Below are 16272 nucleotides of genomic sequence, written 5' to 3'. Positions count from 1 at the left end.
GCAGTTTCAAGAAATGGAGGGTTGTACCAATCATTTCTAATTCCTAATAGATCCAAGGAAAGTGTGAGCATGGATTTTGTTCTTAAAACACCTAAGGGATTTGACAATATGTTTGTGATTGTGGACATATTCAGTATAATGGCTCATTTTGTGCTATGCAAATGCACATACGATACGTCATATATAGAATGTCTCTTTTTCAAGGAGGTTGTGCAAATTCATAGATCCTCTAAATATTGTAATATATAGAGACTTAAGATTTATTGGGCACTTCCAGAGGATCCTATGGAAAAATCTTGGAACACAATTATCTTTCTCTATAACCTACCATCCTTAGATAGGTGGTAACACTAAAGTAGTTAATAAATATTTGGGTAACCTATTCAGATGTCTTATGAGACAACATGGTGTGGCTTAGGATTTGGTCATTGGGAAAGAAGAATATTCTTACAATGATTTAACTAACATGAGTACAAGAAAAATTCCATTTGATATAGTGTACAGATTTCATAATAGGGGTATACTACAACTTAGAGATCAATTTGGAGAATAGAAGCACACAAGGTGAAGACTTTTCGATTACTACAAAAGAAGTTCATGATAGTGTTAGGGTTACATTAGAGAAGAATGTGGCTAACTAGAGGAGAGACATGTAACTTAAGGTTGGAGAATTATTGATGGATAATGTCAAGAAGGAGAGAATGCCAAAGGGGTAGCTAGCTAAGTTGTTGATGAAAAATATTGGAACTTGTAGTATGGTACAATTTTTTTTTCCTAATGCATATGAGATTGAGCAACCACTAGATTTTGGAGTATCACCCATTTTTAATTGTTATATTTTTTTCCCTTTTGGATTACATAAGATATAGGTGGTAGTACAAATGATGGTATTTTGGAGATAGATGATAATTGGGCTAAGGCTATTCCTTCGAAAAAACCTATACAATTGGACTGCATCATTGATTCCAAGGTGGTCAAGGAAACTAGGAAAGTTACCTATAAGGAGTACTTGATCAATTGAGACAATTTACTAGACTCAGAGGCAACATGGATTTCTAAGGAAGATATCTTGAATCATCTTATCATTTTACAATGATTGGAGGGATTTGAGTTCTATTTGTCTTACGGAGTATGGTGTAGGGTAACCTTGGAGAATGATCAATTTGTTCATATGGTCCTATTTATTTTCTATTTTAATAGAAATGTAATGAAGTATTATAAGACTAGGAGTTGTTTGAATCTTTGGTCTAGTAGGGTTGTCAAATTAGATTGCAATACGAGGCCATGCTTGGTTAACTCTCATTGTAGACATGTTTGTCAATGTTATATTTAGCTTTTTAGGACAATATCTTAATGTTTCAAGTTCATAAAAAGTTGTAATAAGGTCTCTTAATGTCACACTAGTCTATCATCACCATTTCATAAAGGGAACATAAACAACTTGAAAAATAGTGAAAATTTCTCTATTTTGCAAGGATGCCAAAGTGCCAGTTATGAAACTACAAAATATTGTCATCCAATGGTCATTTAATTCAAATTTTTGGTATGATTAATTAGAACATAGTTATATAGGTGGGAGATGAACTATATGTTTGATTGAATTTGTATAATGAGTGGGACTGGAGAAATTCTATGGAATGAGCAACCAATTCATGGTTTTTTCTATGCAAATTTTGTGTTTCAACATCTCTAACATTTTTATTTTCATCTTTTGAAGTCTAAAAATTATGATGTTTGAAAATAGAGTGAATTATTTTTCTTTATTTTTTGTTTACATTAGATTTGGTGAACAAACAAAATAGAAATCATCCAATCTCTAAAAGGATGTCTAAAACACTGATCAACTAGGGTTTTGATTGAGAGTAATGTATAGCTCTTCATTCCACTATTAGAAAACTCTAATTCTTGGTAAAATGAAGAGTTTCCTTTTAACAATAATTTTGATGGTATTTTTGGATCATTTAGGTGTTAGATTATGGTGACTGATCAGGGAAGTATTGTACATACTCCATAATTCCATAATTGATCTTTGGGCCCTATTTTATTGAGATTTTGGACCGACATTTAATTATTAATTATAACCCTAAAGAGGTAAAAATACTTGTACAAAAGGGCTTAGGGCTTGGGATTGCTTCAGTGTGGTGATGCAAAAATTGGTTCTTGCGGCGGTATTGAGCTATAAGGGATTACAAATTGTAATCAAGTTGTAATCATTGGATCGTGATAATACTAGACTTGCTATTTGGTGGACATAGCTTAGGGATTGGGTGAACCACATTAAATATTGGTGTCTTGTGTTCTTCTTTGTGTGATCTATTATTTTTTGATATTGTTTATATTTACATGTAATTGTTATTTCTTTCTGTGGTTTAATCCTAACAAGTGGTATCAGAGCGAGTTTTTTTTCAATTATCTTCTCAGAAAAGTCTCATGGTTGAGTGGGAGTCTTACAGTTGAGTGGGAGCAATGGAAGATGAGGGTAAGCTAAGGGTTGGCAAGTTTAATGGGTAGAACTTTCAATTATAAAAGATGCAAATAGAAGACTATCTTTATCAGAAGGATTCATGGAAGTTATTGGAAGGCAAAATCAAGAATCAGGGATCTATGTCAAATAATGACTAGGATCTTTTTGACAAAAAGGCACTTAGAAGCATTTGATTATACTTGGCATTTAATATTATAAAAGTGAAGACAACAAAAGAGTTGATTCAAACCCTAGTGAAACTGTATGAAAAGCCCTCCACTTCAAAAATGGTATTTCTTATGAAGCATTTATTTAATATGAAAATGATAGAAGGTAGATATTTTGCAAATCATTTAAATGAGTTTAAAACTATTACTAGTCAGTTATCTTCTATGGGTATCAATTTTGATTAAGAAATTAGGGCTCTCTTAATTTTGTGTTCTTTGCCTGAAAGCTGGAATGGTTTGGTAATGGTCGTGAGTAATTCTATTCCTGGATCTAGTACCCTAAAATATGATGATGTGATTAGTGTTATTTTGAGTGAGGAAATTCGTAAGAAAATCTCAAGTGGACCTACATTAGGAAGTGCTTTAAACACACAAATTTGATGTAGAATGATAGAGGATGTAATTCTAAAAATTATGGAAAATCAAGAGGAAAGTCAAAGGGAAGGAGGTCTCAATCGAGAGGACCGAATGATTGCTGGTACTGTGGGAAAACATGGCATACAAACAAAGATTGTTGGACTCGAAAGAAAAATGAAGAAGATAAACTAGATGGAGATAAGGAGGCACATGTGGTAAGTAACAAATCTGAAGAGGATGCTTTGCTTCTGTCTTTAGAAATTGTTGATGATTCATGGGTTTTATATTTTGGTGCTTCATTTCAAAGGGGATTTTGGATTTTTTTATATTTGGGGGATAATGAACCCTATCAAATTGTTGAAAAGGGAAAAGTTAAGATTAAGTTGCAGAATGGGAATCATTGGTTACTAAATGAGGTAAGACATGTTCCAAGGCTGAGTAAGAATTTAATTTCAGTAGGGCAACTCAGTGATGAGGGTTGTGTAGTTACTTTTAATCATAAAATTTGGAAGGTTTCAAAAGGTTCCTTTGTAGTAGAAAAAGGTGTGAAAGTAGGCACCTTATATCTTTGTATAAGTCATATTGTTCCTTTTTCTTTAATTTCTTTAGAGAAAAATGAATGTTCAGGAACAATTGTTGCAATTGAGCAGGGAGAACAAATAGCTAGTGTAGATTTTGATACAACACTTCGGCACAATAGACTTGGGAAAATGAGTGAGAAAGGTATGAAAGTACTTCATTCAAAGAAAGTTTTACCAGGTTTGAAATGTGTAATATGGATTTCTGTGAAATTTTTGTGTATGGAAAACAAAAGAGAGTGAGTTTTGAAAAGACTAGGAAGGAAAATAAAAGGGAGAAATTAGATCTTTTGCATACAGATTAATGGGGACCGGCTCAGGTATCTTCCCTTGGTGGCTTTCATTATTATGTTACATTCATTGGTGATGCAACTAGAAAAGTATGGGTTTATTTCCTTAGGTAAAAATTTGATGTATTTCAAACTTTTAAGAAATGGAAATGCTTGGTTGAAAATGAGACTAGAAAGAAATTATAATGTCTTAAATCTGATAATGGTGGTGAGTATTATAGTCATGAATTTGAAGATTATTACTCCACTAATGGTATTCTTAGATAGAAAATTGTTCCAAAGACTCCACAGGAAAATGGAGTGGCTAAACACATGAACAAGACTATAATGGAGTGTGCAAGGAGCATGTGATTGCATGCTAGGTTGCCCTTACACATGTGGGTAGAGGATATCAATACTGCTTTATATTTGATTAATAGAGGTCCCTCTACTCCTTTGGGTTGTGGTATTCCAGAGGAAGCATGGACTGGTAAGAAGGTGAGTTATTCTTTTCTCAAAACCTTTGGTTGCAAAGCATTTGCTCATATAGATTCTGAAAATAGAACCAAGTTGGAAGCTAACTCAAAGAAATGTGTATTATTTGGATATGGCATTAATGAATTTGGTTATAGGCTTTGAAATTTTGAAAATCATAAAATTTTAAGAAGCAAGGATGTCATATTCAATGAGAAAGTGTTGTACAAAGATCTCTTGCAATAACATGAGAAGAAAGAAGATGATTATGTAATGCTAGATGATACTCGAAAAGGTGATGTTCCAGCCACTCCTCATGATGTGCAACAACCACAAAAACAAATACCACACACACCAGTGAATATTAGATGGTCAGCAAGGCTAATTAGACCCCTAGAAATATTTTCTCCCTATTTGTATTCTATTTTACTTACTGATGCTAGTGAACTTTAATGTAATGATGAAGCTATGCAAATGGATACTAAGATTTAGTGGGAGTCTGTAATGAAAGACGAAATGGACTGTTTGGTAAAAAATAAGACATGAGATTTATGCAAGTTGCCTGCAAGTAAAAGGGATTTACTTGTGGAGCCTGATTAGTCCCCAAGTGGGAGATTGTTAGATTGTGGTGATTGATCAGGGAAGTATTATACATACTCCATAATTCCTTAGTGGGGTTTGGGGACAAGCCAAGCCTTGAGTGGGGATTTGGGGGTGATAGCCCCTAATATAGTTGGGGTCATTAGGCTACTACTGTCTAAAGGTTCAAGGGTGGAGCCCCCTAAAAAAATTTTGGGCCTTATTTTATCAAGATTTTGGGTCAACATATAATTATTAATTATGACCCTAAAGCAAAAAAATAATTGTATGAAATGGCTTAGGGTTAGGGATTATTTCAGTGTGGTGATGTGAAAATTGGTTCTTGTGGTCATATTGAGCTGTAAGGGATTACAAATTGTAATCAGGTTGTAATCACTGGATTGTAATAATATTAAACTTACTATTTGGTGGATGTAGCCCAGGGATTGGGTGAACCCCATTAAATCTTGGTGTCTTGTGTTCTTCTCTATGGGATTTATTATTTTCTAATATTGTTTATATTTGCATGTAATTTTTATTTTTGTTCGTGGTTTAATCCTAACATTAGGGTGTGCCATCGATCCTTTGGATGAGAATAAGGGCTAGTTATCTCTATGTGACTAGCAAGATTGATTATAAAAAAATGTACAAGTATGATTGTACAAGGTAAGAAATACAAATTAAGGTGGATTGAGTGTTTAATTTTTTGTATAGAACTTTATTTAGGGTTATCATTCAGAGAAACTCAATTAAAATATGAGTTTCCTTGTAAACTAACCAGGCCTACTGGGTCATCAAAGAGAGAGTTTTGTGATTTTGTACCAAGGATTCAAAATCCATATGCAAAATATGGAATGTTGTAATTATAGAAACATGGTATCAAAAACTATATAATTTTAATAGTGGCTTGTGTAGGTGGATTTGGAAATAAATCCATTACCAATTAGGAAGCCTAATTCCTAGTAGGCCTAAATCTGGTTGAATCAACATAAAGAGAGACTTGGAATGTTAATATTGAAACCAAGTGAACAAGTTGTATTGGATAGGTTGTGATAAGACCAAAGAACATCTCTAAGTGATCTAGGAGCATCTTGAGTTCTTGGGAAATCTTCCATCAACCAAAATATTTTATGTTCCAGTTTGTCGTTCTTTGGAAAACCCTTTTTGTTCATCTTATTTCTTTCCATACAGTTGGTTATATGATTTGGAAATATTGTGAATAATTCCTCAATTTTTGCAAAACTTAATACCACCTCAATAAAGAGTTATGTTTCTCCTCGCTTGAGGTGTGCTCATTTCCTGACATATAAAGTAAAATGCAATTTTTGACTATTACAAGATTTGTGTGATTTGAAGGCTTTTCATTGCCTTGGGGACATCTTCATAGATCAAGTGTGGACCTATCTTGATGCCTATGAATTTTAGTTTTCTTATTTATGTAGAATCTAATTTCCTCTTTGGAGAGGACCTACATTTTGTAATAAATGTATCTATCATGCCAACTTGTAGTCTTGATGGCTATATATTTGAGATCTTGGATGAGGAAAAGTAGAATGAAGATAGTAAGAAGAAATATAGAAGTATTTTGAATCTATAATCCTAATATTAAAAGATCTCTTATTTTTATTATGATGTTTATGGCTACAACTAGGTAGGTCTTATGCTTGACACATTGTAATGGACTTGTCTCATCATATTTGCATTGGAATCAATATAAGTTGTTGTTTCTCCAATAGTTTGTGTGGCTTGCATGTATAGCTCTAGAAAGGTTTTTGGTGAGTGTCCATTAGGGCCATTTCCCATTCTATTGTGCATCAAGTGGTATCAAATTGAAGGTTTCCTTCCTTGCAAAGTCTTGGGATTGCGAAGAACCCTAATTGAAGGTGGTTGTAGGGTGAAAAACTTGGTTTTTGACCTATAAATTGCAAAGGGTTATGGTTATTGAAATAAATATTATCAAAATTATTATAGGTAGAGGAAATGTAATTAATGCTATTATGGGCATGTTGATACAAATTACAAGGCTTGAAGCTATTGAGACATCCCAAATAAGAGAAGTACATCTTGATGATGTTAGTGATGAAGAAGATGCAGTTGCACCTAATCCTGAACCTGAAGTGGAACAAGATGAAGAGAGACTCTTAAGGGAATTAACTAGAGAAAATTATAGACCTTATTTTGATACTTCCACTATGAAATTTGGACGTAAATTGTGATGATAGGTTGCTGTAATTGTAATGGTTGCTTGTCACCAAGTGACAATATCAAGAATTGGCTCCCATTAGATGAGCATTAGAGTTTTGGAGTTGACATTGTGACAAAAAAATCATTCATCCTTATTGCGACACCAAGAGTCATCACAATTTCTTTGACATTTACTTTTCCATTTCTTATAAGAGTGTTTCAAGGTTGGCAACCACTTCATCCTTTGCAGGGTTTAGAGGTAATATCATTGTGGCAGAAGCTTCTAAAAGGGAATGTTCCTTATGATTATGGCATTTAGATAGAATTAGAATTTTCTTCTTCAACTCCTTTCTCTCAACTCTTCACTAAAGTTATTCTTCCAATAGTGAGAATAGTTGCTACAAATTCCTAGGAGCCAAGGGACCTTTAACCTATGCTACATTTTCCAGAGACATGGGAGAAGTTACTACTAGATTTAGTACTTCATAACATTTTGGATCATATAGTGATGCCCAAATTAACAACAAAAATAGATACTTGGGGTCCTCGTAGGGAGACTATGCCAATACATGTATGGTTACATCCTTGGCTTCCATTCTTGGGCCAACATATGGAGCCTTTATAGTCAACCATTCTTTATAAGTTAGGGAATGCACTTTATGCATGACATGCAAGTGATGCATGTGCATATGCAATTTTATCATCTTGAAAAAATGTATTTGATGCTACTAGCTGGGAATAGTTCATTGTTTAAATTATTTTCAATTGAAAAATTATTTATCCATCTTCAAGGAACCTAAATCCTTTCTTCTCTTGGCTGTATTGTTTCTATATTGTTATATATTATGTTGGTATTTTTACAATACTAAGAAACAAAATACTTAATACCAAGATGGTAAAGATCAAAATAACCTAAGGATTAGCTACTTCCCATGATCAGCTAGATGATCTTCAGATCTAGACCCAACTTCAACAAAATCATAAAAGATTTTCTACTCTTTTGGCTTTGCAAAACCAAGGCAGGTGCACCTGAGGGATAAAGAGATTCAAAACTTGATACTACTTTCACATTTCATTCATTCCCTGATATTCTATTACAATATTCATCCCCTACAACAGATTGGTCACAATTCTTCTTAGATCTACAAGTAATTCTGGGTAACAATAGCTAATTATAACTCAAAGTTTAAATGTAAAGAAGTGTTTACTAGCTATGAAAATCTTCATACATTTAAAGAAAAAATGATTTTGATTTTAATATTGAGCTTGATGCTTATTCATGATTTCCTCATATGGAAATTGAACCAATTGATCAATGTCTCATCCATTAGGATTCAGATTCCATCCAATTTCTTGACCTAATTGACTGTATTACAATCAATATTATCAACATTTTAGTCTAAGACTCATTCTTACACAAATCCTTCTTACTGCTTGGAGATCCTATCATATTCACTAAAGTATTTACTTAATCCATTGGATCAAAAGTAATAATGAATTAACACACAACTTATCCTAGTTGCATAAAATTGAACAAGCTTTGCTCATACAATCTCAAAATAACTAGCCAATAGAAATGGAGAAAAGACTCAAAGAGAAAAGATATGGGGATAGTTCATATTTGTATTAATTCTCTTTGAAAATGATGTAACATTGGATAATACTCAAAATAACTCAAAACAAGACACCTTGATCCTGGAAAATTAATGTATTCTCAAAATTGCAGAGCAAATACATCACAAAGTTGACATCAAGAAAAATTGGACCAAAATAAACTAGCATAACTAAAAGTTATACAATAAATCAGACCCACTTGTGACTTTGGACATGTGTCATGCTCTTGCTATGTCACCAAGGATAAAAATTGAGCAACTTCCCAAGGAAACATAGCAACATCATCGGTGTCCCTTGCATTAGACGATAGAACTCATGCAATAATCTCATTATGAATAGGGTGGACCCATGTTATTTTCCTTTGGTTGCTATGTCAATAGCGGTAAAGTTCATACAACTTCTCATATGACAATACAACCACTGTTGATCATGGGAAGATCTGACAGTGTGGACCACTCACCTTAAAAAAAAATCTACTTGTTGACTAGGTCTGACAACTTGGTCACCATGTTCCTAGTGATAAATGACATGCGATTCCTTATGGTGATAAGGCAACAACTCTTGATCTTAAAAAGATCAAGGGTTTCCATTAATTTGATTACTTTTAAAAAAAGAAAAATGAAGTTGTGGAAAAATAAAGATAGAAGCTTAGGTTAAAAACTATTTTGGGATCTTTATGAAATACATGAAAAACTTTTTAAAAGGTTCCCAAAAATATAAAGGGGGTGATTTTAAAATGATTTCTCCCCGTCAAAATACTTTGAAAAGGCACACAACCCAAAGGCTTTTCTGGGGCAACATTTTAGCAAAACCAAATTTAGTGTTTTTCTAGGCTTAAAAAAATTTAAAACACCAAACCCTAATTTTTAAAAAAGGAACTTGGAACACTCACTTTGAGGTATACTCAGATAGGCATGAAGTGAAAACATGACCAACATATTCTAGAATAGATTTTAATTTCTTTCTCCATGTTTTTATGATGCATAGAAAAGCCCATATCATCTTAGGATAACACTAAGGAAAGTGGTTGCAAATATATAAATAAAGAACTCAAAAAGGATTTCAATTAAACAAATAATTTGTTTGTCCAATGCTATTTAATGAAATACTAGACCAACTAATCATCATATACTTATAACGATCAAAGTATGCAATTTTAGAAAAAAATAGAGGGAACAAAATTCAAATAGGGAGTCATATATTATCTAAGTATAACTTATGAATTAAAAATAATATCAAATACAACCCTATTTACAATGTAATATCATTATGTGCATTTTTTTAGTCCACACCAAAATCAATAACCTTGTTTTTACTATACAAACTTTTTGTTAGTCAATAAACTTTTTCTTTATTTAATTTGGGAAGTAATCCCTTGAATTGGGAATACCATGTTTTCTATCCAAGTAGTATCAAGACAAGCACAAAAAGCTCTTTATGGGTTGAAACAAGCCCCAAGAGCATGGTATGAAAGATTACATAACTATTTATTGAAGATTGGTTTTGAAAGGACAAATGATAATAGTAATCTATATTTAAAGAATGGTAAGAACAATCGAGTACTATTATCTAAAATATTTGTTGATGATATCATATTTGGAGGAAGAGAAGCATTATGAAAATCATTTGTCGATGAAATGAAGAAGGAATTTGAAAGGTCTATGTTTGGTGAAATCAAATTCTTTTTTGGATTACAAGTATGTCAAATGAATTTTGGTATTTTCATTACACAATCCAAATATATCAAAGATATACTAAATACTTTTGGTATCGAAGATTCTAAGCTAGTGAGTACACCTATGTCTACAAGACATAAGCTATCTAAGACCAATGATTCTATAGATGTGAACTAGACCCTATGTGCTAGAAAATGTGACCTATTAGGAGCATGGGTTAACAAACAAACATTAGTTAAAAACCTTGAAACTGCATCAAAGATTCATCAACATGAAAAGAAAAAACATTAACTAATGCTTGCTTGGGTTTTGCAACCCTAAGCAACTAACAAACCCAATCTTCCATCCACCTCTACAGATCAACAAAGGAACCCATAAGAGGCCTTGGTGGTGTGTTAAGATAGGGGGGTATGTTTGGTGTGCTCTCCCAAACACAACAATAAATGAATCTCTTGTGTTTGTGAGTGCAAGTGTGAATGAAAATGCACTAAGATCCTAAGCTATGTGGGATGAAGAACACTTCAAGAAATGACTATGGAGAAAGCCATTCTTGAAAGCATTCAATAATGAAGATGATATGCAATAAAGGAAACTAACTAAGAATGTCAGCTATGGAACGAAAATGCAAATGCATGAAGAAAACTAAATGAACAATGCAAGATGCAAACTAAATCAGCTACCAAATGATTAGTATGAACCTACAAAATCACTATGAGAACTCTAATAATGCAAGCTCAAACTACCATGAAAGCTCAAACTATGAATGCAAACTCAAATCTCAAACCAACATAATAACAATGCAATAAAATGAGAGATGCAAATGCTTGAGACAAGTTCTCTATTTATAGGCTTGAGGGAGGGCTTGGTGAGGTGGCATCCATGTAGATGCCACATAAGGTGACATGCAAGCCATGCAAATGGTCAAGAATTCAAAGTTTGCTCACATGTGTGAGAAAACTTGAGAAGAAGAGTGAGAGACAAGAGTGTGTAGGAATGCCATCTCACACATGTGTGAGCACACTCTTAGGCTAATGAGGGGGATTAGGGAGATGATTAGGAATGATTAAGTGAGATTAGAGAAGAAATAGGCTTAAGAGGGTGAAAATGATGGGTGTAGGCTAGGCTCTCGGTTAGGCTTAAGATTAAATTAAATAAAATTTAATTTAATCATGGGTTTAGTGGAATTAATAGGATGTGAGGATTAAATAAACAAAATTTATTTAAAAATGGGGAAACATGGAGGATCACGTGTTAAATTAATTTAACAGATTAAGGCTAGGAGTATTTAAATTAAATTTAAATACTTAGGAGAATGAACTCATTTAATTAAAATAATTTAATTAAATAAGTAGAAGAATGTGAGCAATATAATTAATTAATTAATAATTAATTGCAATGTCACGGGAAATATTAAAATTAATTAATATAGCCTTTAGGGATGATTTTAAGCGTCTATAGATCCTATACAAATCTATGATTGGAAAACTATAGTATGTTGTTCACAATAGACTAGATATTGCTTTAGCAGTTCGGATAGCTGCTATATTTTCATAAAATCCTAAAGAGAATCACATGATGGAAATGAAAAGGATCATGAGATATCTGAAAGGTACAAAAGGATATGGATTTTATTACAAGAGAAATGATAAGTTTGAACTAAGAGTGTTTATTGACTCAAATTGGGTAGGAAATATTGATGATAGAAAATGCACTAGTGGTGGTGTGTTCTTAATAGGAAATAAATTCATGGACAAGAAAGAAGAAGAATTTCGTTTTCCTATCAATAGTTGAAGTCTAGTATGTAAGTTGGAGTAAACTGTTCAAGCCTAGTTGAAGCCTAGTATATAAGTTGGAGTAAACTGTTCAAATATTATGTGGATCAAATAGTCACTGGAAAGTATAAAAGAAAAAATTATAGATCTTGTGGTTATCTATTGTAACCACATAAGTGCTATCAACATCTCAAAGAATCCAGTGATGCACACTAAGACAAAGCACATTGCTATCAAGTATCACTACTTGATGGAATTAGTTCAAGGCAAAGAAGTGAAGCTAGAATATGTGAATACTAAAGAGAAGATTGCTGACATATTCACAAAACCCTTACCTAAAGATGCTCATGAATATCTTAGAGGTAAATTAGGGGTGATTCCCCTAAACAAAGCTACTTAAGAAATCAATGTGCATTGCATCACATTTGCTAATCAAAATATCCTACATAGTGATGCAATAAAACTCTACTTTGGGACATGCCTAAGATAGATAATTTAGTACAACATAATAGATTAGTCATAGACAAATGATAAAAATTAGCCAGACATGTAAAATATACATAATTCAGATATATGAGGAATTTTAAGCTCAGAGAGGGAAAGATTAATAAAAGAGGGAGAGATTACCAAAAGAGGGAGAGATTACTACAAAGAAAGTTACTGTAAAGAGGGATAATAGTTTTCATAAAAGACAATCAAAGTGAAATCTATTGGTTTGTATGGTAACAAGTATTGCTGCATAATTGAGATGTTTCCATGAATGGAAAAGATGGAGATTGTTGGAAACTTATAATTGGGACAATTGTTGTTTTGTCATTGATGTCAAATCTATTGATAAGACATATTGCTACCTAATCTAAATGTCATATCAATTTGATTGATGAAGAGGATTTGAGAGTTTTCTCATAAAAATACCACCTAGAGGAAAGGTTGAGTTATGAAAAGAAAGTTGTAATAAGCATTTGATTAGATAGACTTTGATAAAGTAAAGTGATCGTTTATGTCAAGAAAGCTAAGCCAAGCTGAGCAATAGAGTAAAATTCTAAGGAATGTCAAGTAATTCTAGTGTAATACGAGCTATAGTTAGTGCTGAGAAAATCTAGTGTTGACCAAGAATTAGTATCGGCTGAGTGAGATAGTTGATGCTGATCTAGAAAGCTTTATAGTGACCGAGTGCCAAAATTTAGAGATTGCTAAGTGGTAGTATGGGAGTGAGTTTGAGGAAATTGTGAGATCAAGATGAAACAGTTGATTTCTTGTGAGATGTAAACCACATTGAAGATAATATTGATAATTTGGATCATTAAATTAAAGACAAGGATTGGGTAAAGACCTAACTGATGGATTCTAGAGAAGTTTCTAGAAGAAAATTAAGAATATGGATAGATACAATGAATCAAGTTGAACCTGTATATGAGCAATGTTAGTATGCTAATAGAAACCAAATTTAAATAAAGCTTCTACAAACTAAACAAAATTCATAAACTTCAAGATAGACTAAGATGAGCTCTCAATTGAGAATATGAGCCATTAATGGACTCTCTCAATAAGAAGCTCTCTTGTTGAGTGGCTTTTGTCTAAATAGATAGGATGTATGCTCAAGCTTATGCTTCAAAAAGGGCTTCAAATGGAGTTGGAATTTGGGTGCGAGTGTATGGTTTTGATGTAAAATGGCTTCTCAAAATGGCATTATGACTTTACTTCATGGATTGTGTTATTTTGCAAAGGGGAAGGATCCAATTTATAGGCAAGAGGCTTGAGGGATTGAGGGCTAAGATGCAAGGATGGGAAAAAGCTCATGGAGGGCTCAAATTGCATGAGAGGATAGCACATGGATTGTGCTTTCTTATAACCAATCAAGGAGTGACACATGTCACATGGTGAGAGGATGGAGGAAAGGGGAATGATGAGCCAACAAAGGAGGCTCAAGGGATAAAATCTTCATTAAGACCCTTCATAAGTGCTTTGTAAGAACATTTATGACTTTGTGGGCTTTATAAAGTTTTGTGGTTGAAGATATTTGTGATAGATACCATGAAATTCGAATTTGAGGGTTTAGGGAGGTTTTAAGCTTGCTTAGGGTTGTAAAAATGATTAGAGGAAGGGTTAGAGATGGCTTAGGACTAGGCAAGTGGATGGCAAGTGGATTGCAATTAATGAGGGTGGGTGAAGGAGGAGATATTTGTTAACTTTGGCTTGAGTTAGCGAGTCTTAACCCATGTTTAGGGAATGTGACAAGGTTAGGAGGGGATTAGGGTTAGGGTTAAAGACATCTTCTAGAAGAGTCTAGGCTTTGGATGAGGATGAAGACTTTCTAGAAGAGTCTAGAACTTCTTAGGATGAGGATAAATTAGATTTTTAGGAAATAAATAAAGTTTTATTTATTTCAAGGGTTTGGGTTGAGGAGATATTTATTAAATTTTTTTTAATAAACATGAGGATTAATATTTAATCTTAATTAAATATTTTGAGTTGGGATTAGGGGTAGGAAATGATGGGATTAGCCTTTAATCAAAATTAAAGAAGGATTAGCAGATTTTCGAAGAGGTTATTGGTCATAAGGAAATTGGCCAAGTTTTGGGCAAAAAATAAATTTTTAATTTATTTTAGGATTTTTGGTCAATTTATTAATTAAATAATTAATAAATAAGGAAATAATGTTTAAATAAGATTTAAACATTTTTGGGAGGGATTCCTTAATTAAATATTTTTAATTAAGATAAAGGGATTTAATGGCATAAAAATTAATTAATTAATTAATTAATAAATGATGATGTCATCAGGACTTTTTCAGAAAATAAAAATACTTTATTTTCTAAAGGTTTTTAGGTGTCTACATTTTGCCCCTCTTTGATGTGATGCCGCAAGTGGGAGAGAATGAACTATGAGATGCCCCCTCAAGAAGGCGGCGGGGAGAGAAAGCGAGGCTTGATTGCTTCTTGAAAAGTACAAGAATCTCGGATGAGCAAGAAGACTCAGATTTGCATAAGAGAAGAGGTTTGGTTAGCTCAAACTCTCACTACGGGAGAATGATAAAGGGAGAATCAGAGGCACAAGAGGAAGCAAGCATAAGATCTCAGGGATTGCAGAGGATGAAGGAGCGGAGCGCTATAAAAGGAATCCAGGATGGGGAGATGGATGAGGGGATTAAAAAAGCTGATGCAACAGGATTTCAAAGAGTCAGATTGGCGGAAGATGGGTTTTGGAGATCCCTAGGACTAGGATTGTGGATCTCGAAAGATGACGCTTGGTGGATTGATTTGGATTAGTGGATCCCTAAGACTAGGATTGTGGATCCCTAAAGCTAAGAGTGATGAGTGATTCAAAGAGATACTGATGCATCAGCTGGGGTAGGAGAGACGGATGCTGGATATGGATGGGGGATAATGGAGATGAAGGAAAACCATTGAAGCTTTTTGAGCGGGGGGATACTTCAAAGAGAAGTACCACCATGTAGTTGAGCACTAGATTTGCTATAGGACTATTGGTTAATTGCCAAGGTTACCAAGAACATCAAGGCCTTTTCACCAATCATCCAAAGGACAGACAAAAAAACTTAAAACAAACACACAAGGATTGCCCCAGCATCACACATGAATCCTAGAGGAAGTAGCGTGGAAACGACACTGGAGAACCCAAAAGCAGAAAAGAAAAACAAACAAAAGACCTGATCAAGACCTTACGCTCTAATTGCCCCATTCGCAGCATACCATGATATGGAAGATCGTGGCAACCTTGAGGAGGGAACAAGGAGATTGCTTGGAAAAGATACTTCAAGACCCAAAAGGGAAGATCCCAAATTAAAAGAAAGTGAAAATCTAAAAGAGAGTCATTTGCCAATGAGATGGGTAGGAAAAGGTACTAACGGACCAAGATTAGACATGAGGAAAGCTATATCCTGCAAGGACCTATCGGAGAGCACCGAAGCTGGTGGATTTGGATGAGTGATGCGTCTGGAAAGCTGAACTAAGAAAGATAACACTTTGGTGATAGGAAATCTAGCTAAAGGATGCATTGGAATAGCTAACCAAGATGTGCGATGTGTGCAAGATGCTGATCAAGGATGAACTGACACGAA

This window comes from Cupressus sempervirens, chromosome 4 (assembly GCF_028749045.1).
Source record: "Cupressus sempervirens isolate cs-2001-9-10 chromosome 4, ASM2874904v1, whole genome shotgun sequence".
NCBI classification, from domain to species: Eukaryota; Viridiplantae; Streptophyta; class Pinopsida; order Cupressales; family Cupressaceae; genus Cupressus; species Cupressus sempervirens.
This window is presented reverse-complemented; position numbering follows the sequence as displayed.